The 17,236-nt window shown below is 36.9% G+C and overlaps 1 pseudogene; it reads left to right on the forward strand.

Annotated features, from left to right (window-relative positions):
* LOC103203769 overlaps positions 1-15,565 on the forward strand; it is a 26,233-nt pseudogene extending 10,668 nt beyond the window's left edge.
* Positions 15,566-17,236: the final 1,671 nt, after the last annotated feature.

The following is a 17,236-nucleotide window of genomic DNA, read 5'->3' on the forward strand; positions in this document are numbered from 1 at the left end:
GGTTCAAACCCACCAGCCACTCCTCGGAAGGAAGGTTGGGCAATTCTACTTCCGTAGTGATACTGCCTTGGAAACCCAAGGAGGGGTCGCTATGAGTCGGCGCCAACTCGACGGCACATAACAGCAATAAAAACTTATGAGATAATTCTACTCTATCCCATGGGGTAATTATGAGTCAAAAATCAACTTAATGGCATTTCACAATAAAATTGCTTATATTTAAATTTTATTATTATTTTTGTAATGTAATAGGAAATAAAATCATTTCTGGAAACATCTTCAAGGGAGAATAATTGTACTACATCACGTTATGAGAGAAATCTAATAAATATTAGTTTGGGGGAGAAAATGGTTCCATTCCATACCTTTCCTTAACTCACTTGTTCACTAAACAAATAATATGTCAACTCTGTGCTCTGTATTGAATGAAGTGCTGGGAATATAATGGGGTCTGTAGGCATGGATCCTCCTCTTATAAGGAACATGGCATAAAAAAGCATTTATTTTTTTTTTCCTCTTTACATGAACTAACTTCAGTTTTTCACAAATTTTAAAAAGCTTATTTCTAAAAGAAACATTAGAAAATAATTTAATGAAAAGATTCAAGCCATAAAATAATATTAATAATAAAACTTATTTATTATTGTTTAATTAAATTAAAATGAGCTAAAAAAAAAAAAAAGAAACGGTCAGCTATTTTGTGTCTCAGGTTCTGTGCTTGACTCTTTGAGAAAAATGGAAGAAGAATAAACATTTAAAAACATTTTTAAACACACCAACATTTTAGAAAACCTTTCAGGTCATTTTGCATTAAAATGTGGGTGGCAAAATGAGGATTTTTGGCTTTATGGTTCACTTTTCTCATGAACATAGGCTAGTTACTAAATGATGCTTGCCTTCTGCCAATGACATTAGCATATTTACTAGAAAGATTTCTTCAAAGTGCAAGTATTTGATATCCTTATAATCTGTTCCACATATTAAGTTCAAGTTCATACTCAAAAACACACAGTGTGAAGTCAGAGTCTTCATAATAATTGGAAATATATGGCCTTCTCACAAAAAAAAAAAAAAAAAAACCTAAGAAAACTCTAGCTAAGAGCTTCAAATTCCCCTCTTTGCTTTATATTATATTTGTTAATGTAAATTTATTGTGATCTGCAATCTATTTTTTTTTCAATTCTACGTTTTTGCATAGTAATCATGACATAGCAGTCACTGTATACATGTTTCTTGTATAAAGTTCTCCTTTTGTATTTCTATTCTGCATATGCATTGTGGCCTCATTTAGTCATTGTTGCCTAGGTGAGTAAGACTTGAGCAACAATATATCCTTTCTAGACAAGGGTGAAGTTTCCAAATGATGCAAATAGTTAATAAACTCACTGAAAACCAAAAAGTTGAATGTCAGAGAATACTCAGAGGCACCTCGCAAGAAAGGCCTGGGAATCTATGGCCAAAAATCAGACATTAAAAATTCCTTATGATGATTGGAAAATAAGTCAAGGAAACAGGGAAATAAGGTAGATAATGGGTGATGAAACAAGACAAAGGGATCCATATTGGGGAAATTTCAAGGAGGATGAATATTTGTGGGTGAGGGAATAATTAAATGAGGGGATTTTAAAACAAGAAGGGAAAGCTGAGATAAATGTAATGAATAGTTTTGAGACAGCAGTAGGCACTGGATCTCAGTATTAAAGATAGAGCAATAGGGGAAAACACTGAGAAACATGAAACAAAGTCAGAAGGACATAAAATCAAACATATCTCATCAAATGGTCACATTAATCACAAATCCCTTTCATAAAATGGGTATGTTCACAAAATACATACAAACACAAAATATCAAAACTGGATCTATATCAAGCAAAAAGGCTGACTTCATCTGAAATGTTATACATCGCAGGGACAATGAGAGAAAACACAAAGAAATTGAAAGAATGGTGACAAACACTGGAAAAGCTATCAGAACAGATGTGAGTAGGGAGAGGGGCACATTTGGCCACAGCAGAAGCAGTCTTATTGTGAGTGAATAAAAATAGGAAAGGAGTTCTAATTTTGCTCCCACTTTCTTCCACTCTGTATGGAACAAACAGTGTCTGCCTCCACACGATGGATGACTCAAGTCTATGCAGGTTTTCTGTGGAATAAAATCACAACAATACAAAAACCATGGGTGAGAAGCAGGTGGGGTGCCTCACTAGCCTTAGATATGTGCATCCACTCCTTTCTTCCCACAGTCCTTCAAGGGTGGAGAATGACAATGAGGAGATCCCCTTTCATATTGTCTCTCTAAGTGCAGATGGCTTCCTGATAGGAAGACTTGTTAAGAAATTATTAACTGTGGTTTTCTGGTGTTGGGTCTCTCCAACCTTGAGCTTAGTTAGCCCAATTTTTTATCAGACACGTTCAATTTGGAAAGGAGAGTTCATGATATAGCGCAAGATATATATTTGAGGAATGATATCATCCACCAGCCACTCCTCAGAAGGAAGACTGGGCAATCTACTTCTGTAGAAATATTGTAGAAATATTGCCTTGGACATCAAAAGAGGAGTGGCTATGAGTCGTATTTAACTTGATGGTGGTGAGTTTTTTTTTTTTTTTTTTTTAATTTTTACTATGGCAGAAACTGGAGAAGTTAAGGTCTATAGTGGGAAATGGAGGATCCAAGAAGTTAACTACAAAGGGGGAAGTTTGTAGAGAAACATAGGGAAGTTGTTGGCTCTGAAGGACCTCAGCTAAGTTCCCCGTAGTGGGTCTACAGCATTTCTGGCTCAACAAGACCAATATTTGGAATGAAATTCTGAGCACAAAGCTAGCAGCAGCAAGGGCAACCCAGAACCTCTAGTTATCTCTCATCTGTCTTTCAATGCATCTAAGCATAAGGACGTCCAGAGAGTAATGATTGTTGCTTCACTTCTACCTTCCAAATCATGAGTACATTTCTCTTTTCACAAATCTACCTCAGAAACACAGAGAACAGAGGATTCTGCTAAGTTAAAAAATGTAGTTTAATTTAACCAAATTAACAGTACAAACCAACATCAAATGTATTAAGCTTATTGGGACTGACACAGGATAAAACCTGGTATTGCCAATTATATATTTATTGCTGGTTGTGTGCATAACCATACAATAAATTTTTGGGGAAAAAAATTCACAAATCAAAATATGCAAGCATTAGAGAAGTACAAATATTTTAAATGAGAGACAATAACTATGATTGATTATATCAAAAGTACTATTTGATCTGAAGGACCAAACATTTTTAAATAAGCCTAATAAACTTTAGGGGCTCTGGTAGCATAGTGGCTAAGGCACTTGACTGCTAACCAGAAGGCTGGCGGTTCAAACCCACCAGCCACTCCTCGGAAAGAAGGTTGGGCATTCCTACTTCCATAGTGATACTGCCTCGGAAACCCAAGGAGGGGTCGCTATGAGTCGAGGCCGACTCGACAGCAAACAACAGCAACAACAATAACAATAAACTTTAAAAAACGGTTGTAGTTATTGTTAAGAAATGAAAGATAGTAATATGAAACTAGAGAGGGAAAGTATAGGAAAATATTAAATCTGAAAAATGAAATGGTTACATCAAGGAACATATTTGTTGAAAAAGTAAAAAGGATGTAACAACTGTAAAATAAATTAGTGTATAATAAGGGGAATTGAAGTGATGTCTTGTTAATGAACACTTTTTAAAAAAATCAAATTAGGATGGTGTGCTCTAACATAATGGGGGTAAATCGAGAGAAATATATTGGATATCTCAGACTTCTTGATATTTCTTCTGTGTCTCACCATTACGTGAATATTTATAAATTATTAGCAATATTTGATTTCTGATTTGAGAGTGTGATTTAACAATTCTGCCCTTCATGATGTTTCATAAGAACACTGGCATTATTCTTTGACTAATATATATATATATATATATATATATATATATATATAGTTGTTGTTGTTGTTATTTGCCGTCGAGTCGGCCCCGACTCATAGCGACCCCTCCTTGGGTTTCCAAGGCAGTTATCACTACGGAAGTAGGATTGCCCAACCTTCCTTCTGAGGAGTGGCTATATATATAATATGTATATGTATTTAAAAAAAAAAAAGAGAAAAAGACTCATAGTGTCCCCTCCTTAGGTTCCTATGCAGTGTCACTATGGAAATAGATTGCCCAACCTTCCTTTTGAGGAGTGGCTGGTGTGTTTGAACTGCCAGCCTTCTGTTGTTGTTGTTATGTGCTGTCGAGTCAGCCCTGACTCATAGCGACCCCTCCTTGGGTTTCCGAGGCAGTAACACTACGGAAATAGGATTGCCCAACCTTCCTTCCCAGGAGTGGCTGGTGGGTTTGAACCGCCAGCCTTCTAGTTAGCAGTAAAATGCCTTAGGCACTGCACCACCAGAGCACCTTCATATTAAATATATACTTACTCAATCTGTATGCTGAGCAAGTATTCCTAGAGGCTAGACTATATGAAGAAGAACGTGGTGTCAGAGTTGGAAGAAGAATCATTAAAGATCTGTGCTGAAGCCACAACTTTGCTTACTGAAAGTGAGGATGACTTGAAACACTTACTGATGAAGACTGAAGAACACAGTCTGCAGTATGAATTACATCTCAATATAAAGAAAACAAAAGTCCTCAAAACAGGGCCTGTAAACAGAATTGCGATGAATGGAGAAAAGACTGAAGTTGTTAAAGAATTTCTTGGTTCTACAATCAACGTTAATGGAAGCAGCATTCAGGATATCAGATGACATATAGTGCTGCACAAATTGGCTGCAAAGGACCTCTTTCAACTGCTGAAGAGCAAAGATGTCTCCTTGAGGACTAAAGTGCCCCTGACACAAGCCATGGTATTTTCATTCACCTCATATGCATGTGTGCTGGACAAAGAATAAGGAAGACCAAAGAGAATTGATGGTTTTGAGTTGTGCTGGTGAAGAATGCTGAAAATGCCATGGACTTCTAAGAGATCTAACAAATTTGTCCTTGAGGAAGTGCAGCTGGGATGCTCCTTGCAAGCAAGAATGGCCAGACTTCACCTACGTTGGTCATGTTGTCAGAAGGGACCATTCCCTGGAGAACATGCCATGCTTGGTAAAGTAGAGGGTCCACGAAATAGGGGAAGGCCTTGACACAGTGGCTACGTCCATGGACACAAGTATAGCAAGAATTGTGGAGATGGCATGGAAACAGGCAGTGTTTTGTTCTGCTGTACATAGGCTCACCGTGAGTCAGAGATGACTTGATAGCCCTAACAGCAACAACGACAACACTTTCCACAGCTGACTGCTCTGAAAGGGATCACAATAGAAGGTCCTGGATAGAGTGGAGAAAAAGGTGGAACAATACTCAAAATCATTAAAAAACAAAAGAAAAGAAAACTGGCTTACTGACCTGATAGACATCCAAAGCTCTGAGACTATGGCCCTCAGAAACATTTCAAACCTGGAAAAGAATTTACCCTTGTGGCTCAACCTTCAGCCAAACAATAACACTAAGAAGGTATGCACTCATTAAAACAGTCAACCACAAATAATCAAAAAGGGAGCATTTGCCCAGGGATAAACTCAGAAGGCAAGAAGGGAGAGGAAAGAAGGACTACTGCAAATAATAAGCAGAAGGAGGAAGTGGGAAGAGTGCTGTTACATTGTGGCAATTGCAATCAATGTCATAAAACAAAATGTGTATGAATTGTGGAATGAATAACCAATTGCTCTATAAACTTTCACTCAGATCAAAATTACAAAGTTAAAAAATGTGGAACAAAACTCAAAACTTTAAAAAAGACCAGGGTTACTGGTTTCATGGAGCCTGGTGAAATCCCCAAACAATGGTCCCTAGTGATCCTTTGGGCCTGGAACTGAACTCAGTCCAATGGTTTCAGCAAAACAATAGACAGGTGTATGAGCTGAATATTTATACCAAGTTGGTATACTCTTTAGAACCATCAGCTATTGGAGATCAAAAGGGCAGTAATTGCACAGGGAGATAGTTCAGAGGGCAGGAATGTATATGAAAGAAAGACACAGAAAAAGGGAAACCACAAGGAGAAAGTGTGAAGAGAACTGTTACATTATGAGGATTGTAGTCAATATCATGAAACAAACTGTGTATGAACTGTTATATGGAAAATTAATTTGCTCTGTAAATTTCCACCCAAATCACAATTAAAAAAAAAAAAAAATCAAGGAGAAAAGCAAATTACAACCAAGCATATTTAGTAGATAACTAAATTTGGACAAAAAGTGCCTAAGGCATTTGACTGCTAACCAGAAGGCTGCCTGTTCAAACCCACCAGCCACTCCTCAGAAGGAAGATTGGGCAATTTGCTTCTGCAGAAATACCACCTTAGAAATCCAAAGAGGCATCACCATGAGTTAAATCGACTCCACGGCAGTGAGTTGGTTTTTTTTTTTTTTTGATGAATATGTCTACGTATATGAGTATATTTAAAGTTTTTATATATTCATTATCCTTTCCAGAAGCATACAGACTTTACTGTTCTATTTAATTACCTTTGTGCCATGAGTTTGGGATAAAGAAAAAAAAATCAATTTTGCACTTTAGATACTATAATATCACTTGAATTATTTAAACTATAAACAAATGAATAAACAAATGAATCTCAAGTGGGATTCATGCCAGGTATGCAAGGATGGTTCAACATCAGAAAAACAATTAATGTAATCCACCACATAAACAAAACAGAAGAAAGGAGCCATATGACTTTATCAATCTTCACAGAAAAGGCATTTGATAAAATCCAGCACCCATTCCTATTCAGAAATCTCAGCAAAATAGGGATAGAAGGGAAATTCCTCAGCATAATAAAAGACACATATGCAAACCCAATGGCCAACATCATAATTAATTGAGAAAGACTCTAGGCATTCCTCTTAGGAGCAACACCAGACAGGGATGCCTTCTCTACCACTTCTATTTAACATTGCCTTAAAAATCCTGGCCAGGGCAATAAGGGAAGAAAGAGAAATAAAAAGCATACAAATTGGCAAAGAGGAATTAAACCATCTCTATTTGCAGATGATATGATACTGTACATAGGAAACCCAGGAGACTCAACAACAACAATAAAAAAAAAAATTAAAAAAAAAAAAAAACTACTGGAACTAATAGAGAGGTTCAGCAACGTGGTAGGATACAAGGTCAACATACAAAAATCAATTAGATTCCTCTACAACAACAAAGAGACCTCTGGAAAAGAAATAAGGGAAATAATGCCATTTACAATAACTACTAAGAAGATAAAATATCTAGGAATAATTCTTACCAGAGATACAAAAGACCTATACAAAGAAAACTATAAAACACTGCTATAGGAGACAAAAAGGACTCTACATAAATGGAAGAATGTGCCTTGCTCATGGATAGGTAGACTGAAATACTGTGAAAATGTCAATATTACCTAAAGCAACCTATACATTTAATGCAATCCAATACAGATGCCAACAATTTTTTTTAAGGACATGGAAAAACCAATTACTAATTTCATATGGAAAGGAAAGAGACCTCAGATAAGCAGAACACTTCTGAAGAAGAACAAAGTGGGAGGACTCACACTCCTAGATCTTAAAACCTATCATACATCCACATTAGTCAAAACAGTTTGGTACTTGTACAATGATAGAGAGATAGACCAGTGGAACAGAATCAAAAGTATAGAAATAGATCCATCCATCTATGGAAAGCTGATCTTTGACAAAGGTCAAAAACTCATTAAATGGGCAAGAGATAGCCTCTTTAACAATGGTGCTGGCAAAACTGGATATCCACATGCAGAAAAATGAAACAAGACCCAAACCTCAACTCATACACAAAAACAAACTCCAGTTAGATCAAAGACTAAAATGTAAAACCCAAAACTACAAAATTCATCAAAGATAAAATACAGGCAAATCTAGGAGCCCTAATTTATGGCATAAATAGGCTATCAAACATAACGCAGAATGCATAAGAGGTAGAAGATAAGCTAGATGACTAAGTCCTTTTAAAAATTAAATTCATATCTGTATTGAAAGACTTTGTCAAAAGGGCCAAAAGAGAACCTACAAATTGGAGAAAATATTTGCCTATGATCTGACAAAAGACTTATCTCCAAAATCTGTAGTAAACTTCAATACCTCAACACCAAAAACACAAGCAACCCAATTCAAAAATGGACAAAAGACTTGAACAGACACTTCACTAAAGACAATATGCTGGCAGGCTACAAACACTGAAGGAATTGCTTGCAATATTTAGTCATTAGAAAGATGCAAATCAAAACAACAATGAGATATTATCTCAGCCCAGCAGTAATAGCAAAGTTCAACAGGACAGAAAATAGAAATGCTGGCAAGGTTGTGGAGAGATTGGAACTCTTGTGCACTGCTGGTGAGATTGTAAAATGGTGCAACCATTGTGGCAGACAGTATGGCATTTCCTTAAAAAACTGAAAATAGAAGTACCCTATGACCCAGCAATTCCATTACTAGGAATATATGTTGAAGAAATGAGAGGCAGTGCACAAACAGACATATGCACACCAATGTTCATTGCAGCACAATTCACTATAGCAAAGAGATGGAAACAACCTAAATGCTCATCAATGGATAAATGGATAGCCAGATTATAATACATTCACACAATGGAATACTATGCTACATTAAAGAACAATGAAGGATACATGAATCATCTCACAATGTGTATGAGGCTGGAGGACATTATGCTGAGTGATATAAGTCAGTTGCAGAAGGACAAATACTGTATGAGCCCATTACTGTAAAAAGACAAAGAAGGGTTTGCTTGGGAAAGAGAACTCACTTTGTAGGTCACTGAGGTGGGGAGGGAAAGAGAGGGATTAATTTGGGGCTAGTTAGGGGCTACACACTGATGTGGGTAAGTGGAGGGATGATCTACAAAGAGTCTGTGACCACCATGATAGCATCAGGAAAAGGGAGGACACCAAATTGACATAAAATATAGGCAACAGATGCTAATACCAACCAGTATATCCACAACATTGCATTGCCATTAACACCAAACACTAGGCTACAGAAAAACACATAAACGTCTGAGAAGCTCAGATGGGGGTCAGCGAACAGAATTATACCCTAGATCAAAGATAAATTCTGCACAGGCTAATCTTGCATAGATACTGTGATATAAAACACCCACAATCCTTACAGAAACAACAGAAGACAGACACTGAGTAATCCTTCACAGACAGCCAGACATTGTGGGAGAGAGATCCAACATATCTACCAACTCAGGACCATAATACTGGGGAACACCAGAGTCAATCGGCACAACAAAATACATAAAAGTCTTGTTCCTCATCCTACATTGGTGAGTAGTGACTGGCATCTTAAGAGCTTTCCAGCGACCTTCTAAGATGCAGCTACTGGTCTCCTACCATTGGAAGCGAAGAAGAGTGCAAAAAAATAAGAGTATTTGGAAGCAATCAGGACACGATGGCCCTCGAGACCAGAAGAAGTAGATGATGCCTGGTTACCTATGCTAACCACTCACGAAAGGATCAGATCTGGAGATCCTGAATAGAGTGAGAGGAAAAATGTGGAACAAAATCCAAAGACTCAGTAATGACCACTTACTGATTGGATGGAGTCTGGTGAGACTCCCCAGCACTATGGCCCTGGGATACATTCTGACCTGGAATAAAATTCACTCCCAGGAGCTGGCTCTTAGCCCAATAGTAAACAAGATGTACACGCAGACCACTCAACTCAGGGTGACGCACCCATATATTCCATGGAGATGCATCCCTTGGAGCAATTGATCATGGGGCACAAGAGGGGCAGCTGTTGCATGGAGGAAATGGAAGACACACAGGAGTGCATAACTATGAGGGGCACGGGGGAGGGGAGAGGGTCCCTAGTATGGGAGAGGAAAAGACAGGGTTAGGGTTGGGGATGGTAAATGGGGAGTGAAACTAAATGCACAACAAATGTTAAATGTAAAACAAACTCTGCTCTGTAAACTTTCATCTAAAGCACAATAATAAAATAAAATAAAAATAAATAAATAAAAACCCAAGGGGAAAAGAATCAATTGAACAGCTGGAATTATTTTTCATGTGATGTTGGCTTTTGAATATATTAAAAAAAAAACTATAAACAAAGCAGAACAAACAAGTAAAACCTTCTAGATTTAAGGTTAGAAGATTAAATTTTAATTCTGCCTCTTATAAGATACTAGTTTTGTGATTTTAGGCAAGTGATTTTCCTTACTTAACTATTCATTGTAATCCTTGTCCTAAAATATTTACAGGTGGTTAAGATACGTGAGAGTAATAGCAGCCCCAGGGTTGCGACAGTTAAGCCCTCAGCTGCTAACCAAAAGGTTGCTTTTCGAACCCACCAGCCATTACCCAGGAGAAAAGTCCTGGTGGTGTGTTGCCGTAAAGATTTCAGCTTAAGAAACCCTACGGGGCAGTTGTACTTTGCTCCATAGGGTCGCTGAGTCAAAATTGACTTGAAGGCACACAACAACCATATATGTGAAAGTGCCTTGTCCATTGCTAAGCAAATAATAGGGCAGTACTCCAGGATGTCCATTTCTTTCACACAAAATAAAATGAGAAAGAGGAAGAAGAAGAGTACATGGAGGAATAAACCCTTTCTCTTGGATAATTTTGCTTACAGCCCTTGTGGGAATTAGTTTCATTTCATAAAGTATATTTTAAGTAAAAGCAGATGAGTACAGTGCTAAAGCTATAACTTTCCTTGCCACCCACTATCAAGTGTTATTTACAGAATGCAATTGTATAAAGAATAGCAAGGGAAAATACAGATGGGCAAAGCATGTGAATTTTATATAGGTCTTAAAAATGAAAAATACCAGTGGATCTTAGACCAGCCTGACTTCATTCAGGATTCATTTTACTCTTGAGCAGATCTGAAAAGGGCAGGGAAACCAGAAGACCACAGAGACTCTTTCCCACTCACTGCACTCTGTTAGCAAGCTATTTTCAGGCATTTCCATCAATAATTTCACCCTTACAAATGGTTGTCGCAAGTGGGAATTAGTAAAATGATATCAACAGTAGGAATGATCAAGTAAAACACATCAATCAGTAGGTGTTAGAGAGAAAGACCTCAATATCTCAGCAGGACATATTGGAAATTTGGACCCTTGGGGCATTAGGAGCTTATACTAAGATGCAGATGATGACTTTGCAATGGGGACCTTCATGATACAGACAGAGCAAGTCTGAACGGTCTGTCAGAGTCAACTCAGAGATACCCCAGCCTGTGATTTTATAATAAATCACACAAGTTAAAGATATTGAAATCATGATGACTGAGTTCTCACATACCCAGATGAGCAAGAGATTCACATAGTCTGAAGAATTCCTGGGGGTGTTTACTTTGGCCCAGAAAACAGTTTGCCTTCTGCCAAGAGAGCAGAAACTCAAATGCTAATACTTAAGACCAATTATATAAATGCAGGCCTCTGGAAAGCCTGCTGTCTGTCTTGTGCCCAGCAGCCTTGGTGCCATTAGTAATGTGGAGGCCAGCTTTTTCTGTAGGACCTTAAGTTTAAAAAAAAAAAAAAAAATGCTTCTGGCAACATCTCCCACAGTCCTCTAGATCACTGTTTTCACAAACAGCAATACTAGCTTCTGCTGATTCACTTAGGCCTGAGTGGCTTCTGTCTCACCAAAGGATGAATAAAACTTCAGCATCAAGCCTGCTCTGCAAAACTCCAAAGCAAAGCTTCAAGTCCATAAAGAAATCAACTCACAGGAATTAATTTTGGAAATTACAATTTTATTAAAAATATTGGGAAGGATGGCATGAGTTATCCAGAAATCAAGGACAATATATTTTGCCCAGAATGAATGTCCTTCCAGACCTCAAGAAAGGTGTACTGATTTCTTTACATTCAAATTGTCAGAAAGAATTTGTCTCATTTCTTGCCAATAGTTCTAGAACCCAGATGTTCAGCTAGGTAATTCCCAGAATTACTGCTTTTCTATTTTAACTAAAAGCTTTGCAATTACTTCAACAAAAAAAAAAAAAAGGAAAAAAAAAAAATTACTCTTAAGGACCTGCTGATCCCTATCCTTATTCCATATAGTCTGAGGCAGTTCACAATCACCACCAAACTTACTCTAAAACTTCCTACCTTCAAATTGTGAATTTACAGGGGAAGAAAATGTCTGTCTGTTTGAGATCTTTTTTTTTTTTTTTTTTTGCCTCCAGATAAACCACCAGCATAGAAGTGTACATTCACTTCAAAGAAAAACTCTACCTCATGCAATGCCAGCATTGCCAAGCAACCAACCAGGTGTGCTGAGTCAACTCCAACATATGGTGACTCTATGTGGGTGAGTGTAGAACTGTGCTCCAAAGGTTTTCCATGGCTGATTTTTAAGTGGATCAGCAGTCGTTTCTTCAGAGGTGTCTCTCAGTGGACTTGACTCTCCAAACTTTCTGTTGGAAGCTTCATTAATGATTTGCACAACCCAAATACTCCATTTCACATGTTTGGGGTACTTTCACACAAGACACCCATAGATAATTACAAAAGTGTAAGGCTGTTTACAATAGCGGTAAAGAGTCAGACTTCTGGATTATTTTGCAGCTAACAATTACTAGTTGTATAAGCTGGACCAAGTCACTGACCTCCACTGTGTCTTTTGTTTCTGAGAATGTTGTTGTTGTTGTTGTTATGTGCCGTGGAGTCGGCCCGACTCATAGCGACCCCTCCTTGGGTTTCCGAGGCAATATCACTACGGAAGTAGGATTGCCCAACCTTCCTTCCGAGGAGTGGCTGGTGGGTTTGAACTGCCAGCCGTCTGGTTAGCAGGCAAGTGTCTTAGCCACTATGCTACCAGAATAATTTGATTTTATCAATGGTGACATAGTGCCTAAGACATTTGACTGCTAACCAGAAGGCTGGAGGTTCAAACACACCAGCTACTTCTCGGGAGGAAAAGCGGGCAATGTACTTCCGTAGTGATACCCGCCCCCCCACCGGAAACCCAAGGAGGCGTGGCTATGAGTCAGAAAAGACTCGATGGCACTGAGTTTGGTTTGGTTTTGGTGTCTCAGAACAACTGTGAAGTCTAAATGTAATAATCTATTTATAGGTACAATGAACAGTCATTGACTGGCATAAAGTAAATGAGCTATAATTTCTCTGACATAGGTTTGTTATACAGTCTGTTGTATTCAATTATATGTGTGGGTACTGTGTAATCATAGTTAAAGTAAGAGTAACCTACTACAAGAGGTTAAACAATATGAAAAATATTGTAGACAGCTTATGCAGAAAGAAAGGAAAAAAAAATAGATAAGAGCTTGAGATCTTATTTTCTAGACAATCTGTGCCAAAATATGACACTTTTAAAGGGTCACTAGAGGCATTTTTCCCACAAAGAATACAATTATTCATCTCTTCAAGGTGTGTTAGACCTTAAATTCTAAAACACATGGCTTGTGGAGGGCTGTGGTCTGCAGTGGGAGCCCTAACTCCGTTCTGAGTCTCAACATAAGTTTCAGATGCCATTGGGTTCTTGTGGCTATGCATAGACGAATTCCAGGACAAACATAGGTAGGGGCAGTTTGCCTTCAGAAAGAACGTGTTTGAAAGTACATTACTGCTGTCATACAAAGGACTAGGGGACTTGCCTAAGTGTGTCTTTTTCTAATTTAAATTAAGGTTGGGGTCTTGGTATTTGCTAGCTACCTTGTGTCTAAGACTCAGGCTGCACAGTCAGGAGTCCTATCCCAGCCAGAACCAATCCTGTAACCCTTTTCTATCTTCAATTATATTCTTAAGCCAGTCATGATCTTTTCCCCATTTATGTAGTCCCGCCCATGACATCGATATGTCGATCTTCAACCACTCATGATTTTGTAATGAATCCCTTTGCTTTTAATCATATATAATTAGCCCCACGGCCATGATTCAGCAAACTTCATTCAACTTTCCATACTCTGTGCATGCTAATGGCTTCTCTCATCCTGAATGATTGTCTTTGTTTTGTCTTTGTCCTGTTTAAGGCTTAATAAAAGTGTCTGTATTGAACCTGTTGGAATCTGGGGTCTTTTTTCCCCTATTACAAAGGGCATAGGTAATTGTGTCATTTTAAAACCAAAACTGAAGCACTGTGAAAGTATACAAAGTTATATCATACCTGTCTTTTGGTTTGTTAGTGAAGTGTTTTGGTTTGTTTGTGCAGTGTGGTTATTGTAGACATTCTGAGAAAGCTGACAGGGACACAAGCCCTTTTCTGAGGGATGTTCTACCCACTAAAGACCTTCAAAAATAACTCTCAGGCAAAAGACTTTCAGAGAATTTTACTTTTTCCTTTGTATCAGGCATCAGTTCCCAATTACATTTCCATGCTGTCATTTATAAACAGTGAATAGCTATGAAGGGGAGCTTTTCAGCAAAGCAAAGCAGTGACATCCAACCTCACTTGCCACATTCTATTTTCTTACTCCCTTATTTGAGACAGCCATGAAAATGTCATGATTTGAATTGTCAGAGTTAGTGATGGTATTTCAATAGGTTTCAGGAAAATTTACGTGTACTTTTATTCAAATCTTTATTGAATAATAGTGCTTTATCTTCATTGTACAAAATTTATAACACAGAAGACTGTGTAGAAGAATTAAAAGTCATCTAGAATCCTATAATCAGATAAAACTACTCTAAAATACTGATCGTATGCTTCTATAACTGGGAGAGACAGTCTCTTCACTCTTCACATTATACTTTGTACTTGTCATTATACTTTACATTAGAAGACTTCTTCTTATATTTGATTAAAACCAGGTAAACAAATTCCTGTTAATTATTTATATATTGATTTTATTTTTCATGGTTTTTGATTTATCATGTTTAAAAAAAATGTAAAACCAGTCATTCAATTTTTATGTGTGTATATGACAATCACCTATATATTTATAGTATTTTTATTAGTATGTTTTACATAAAAATTATTATTTAATTTCTTTTAAATACCTGCAATTTATTTGGGCATCTGTCATAAGCAAATAATAGAATGTGCAATCTTCCCAAATATCCTTTATTTCTGAAGTTGTTGTTGTTGTTATGTGCCGTCTAGTCGGACCCGACTCATAGCAACCCCTCCTTGGGTTTCCGAGGCAGTATCACTACGGAAGTAGATTGCTCCATCTTCCTTCCAAGGAGTTGCTGGTGGGTTTGAACTGCCAGCCCTCCAGTTAGCAGTCCAGTGCCTTAGGCACTATGCTACCAGAGTTCTAATACCATTTTTTATTCATGCACCAAGCCTGCACATACTGTGATCTGTTAAATTCTTGATGTTTATGCAAGCTAACTTTTTTAATTACAAAATTTTAAAATACATTTTACTGTTTTCAGGGGAAATCCTCTTTCATTATATATCGAAGCTTCTTTATTCTCACTGATTTAGTGATAATAGATATCCCAGATCTGACAGTACTTGTGTTACTTTTACTAAAACAGTTTTTAATTACACAGAAATTGAGAATTATTTCCCTAAGTTTCAATAAAAAACTTGTGGAGAAATGAAATGTATTTTGCCACATCTATAAATTAATTTTGAAAATGTTTAAATTCTTTCAATGTTCAGTTTTTTTCTATTGTTTTTTAATGTATTAAAAATGTGTTTCATTGATGCAAATGCTTATCTGTAGAGTCTGTACTATGTGTGAGATACTTCTCTACATATTGAGAATACAGAAGCAGCAAAATAGATTAAAAATCACAATAAAATACTGAAAATAAGAAGAGCAAAATGGAAAATTTATATTAGGCCACCAGAACTTTATGAAACTTATGAAAGAAAATAAAGCAAGGTAGTAAGGGTGCATGGGTGCATATTTTGTGATCAGGAATGGGCTCAACGAGAAAGTGATATTGAGTCTGGGAGAAATATGAGCCAGTGAATATTTGGGGGAAGAAAATTCTAGTAGCCAATTCAAATTTTATTATTATTATTATTAACCATTCTTTTAGGTTTTGTCATTTTTAAATTGATGCCAGTCATTTCTTACAGTTATTTTGATACATTTTAAATTCTCTATTACCAATAAAACTGATGTAATTATTTCATAACTAGTACCATTATTATTATGCCATCTAGGTTATTGTTGTGCATATGACAGACTTCTTTTGTTCTATTTACTTAGGTTTTTTTTTTTTTCTTTTTTTGTATGAAAACTCTATTTAAAATAGATTTTCATGGCATGTATGTAAAAATATAGTTACTACCAACCCTCCCAATCCCCAGTTGATGCATCCCAGAAGAAAGAACTTTCTATTTTTACCTATTGCTTCTGGTGGTCCATCCATATGTTTAAATAATATGTTCTCCCTGCTTTTTATTGCATTTTCTCTTTTAACTTCTTAACCACTTTCTTCCTTCACCACTCTCACACATACTTCTAGCTGTATCCCAATACATTTATACTTGTGTTTTTATTCAATCATTATTCTACATTCACTTTGTCATAATTATGTAAACATTGCTCAGATTGATATAACTTGGGTATAATGCTTAATTTTCTTTTTTTGTTTTGTTTTGTTTTCTTGTTTTTTATTTGCTCATCTGTTTTTACCTGTAACACGTACCTCATTTATTTGTTTAGTTTTTTTTCTCTCTCTGTTAGTATTACTTCCTCCAAAGCTCCAACAAACTTTAAAATGCCTCTCAATACTATCTATTAGTTTTGATTTGGTTTGTTTTGCTTTTCATGGGGAAATCTGTCAGGAGTCCTCCATCCTCCTGCTCCAACCTAGACTAGGGGATCTTGAGGCCACTTGAATCCCTGTCTTTCTCAGAGCTTTCTTCACTTTCATCCTGGATTTTCCTTTTCTTTTTTCCTGTGTTGGATACCCTTTATCCTTAATTTTATAGTCAATGGTCCTTTTATTTTGTTCAATTTTATCTGAGTGACGGTTCTATGACAATAGTTCAGAAGTCACAAAACTGTGGGCCTACAGGCCTGCCATCTGTCTTTTTTTTTTACAACTGCAGAACTAAGAATTACTTTTACATTTCTATATTACTGGCAATAAAAGAACATTTTTTAAAAATGAAAAATGCGGGGGGGCGGGGCAAGATGGCGGACTAGGCAGAAGGATTGCACAGACCTTCTTCAACAAAGAAAAGGGAAACCAATTAACACAGACACAGAAGATAATCTTGGACCCCTGAGCCTTGAAGGAAAGGATGCAGAA

The sequence above is a fragment of the Orycteropus afer genome, unplaced genomic scaffold (genome assembly GCF_000298275.1).
Source record: "Orycteropus afer afer isolate SDZICR_OR568_19922 unplaced genomic scaffold, OryAfe1.0 scaffold00228, whole genome shotgun sequence".
Taxonomy (NCBI): Eukaryota; Metazoa; Chordata; class Mammalia; order Tubulidentata; family Orycteropodidae; genus Orycteropus; species Orycteropus afer.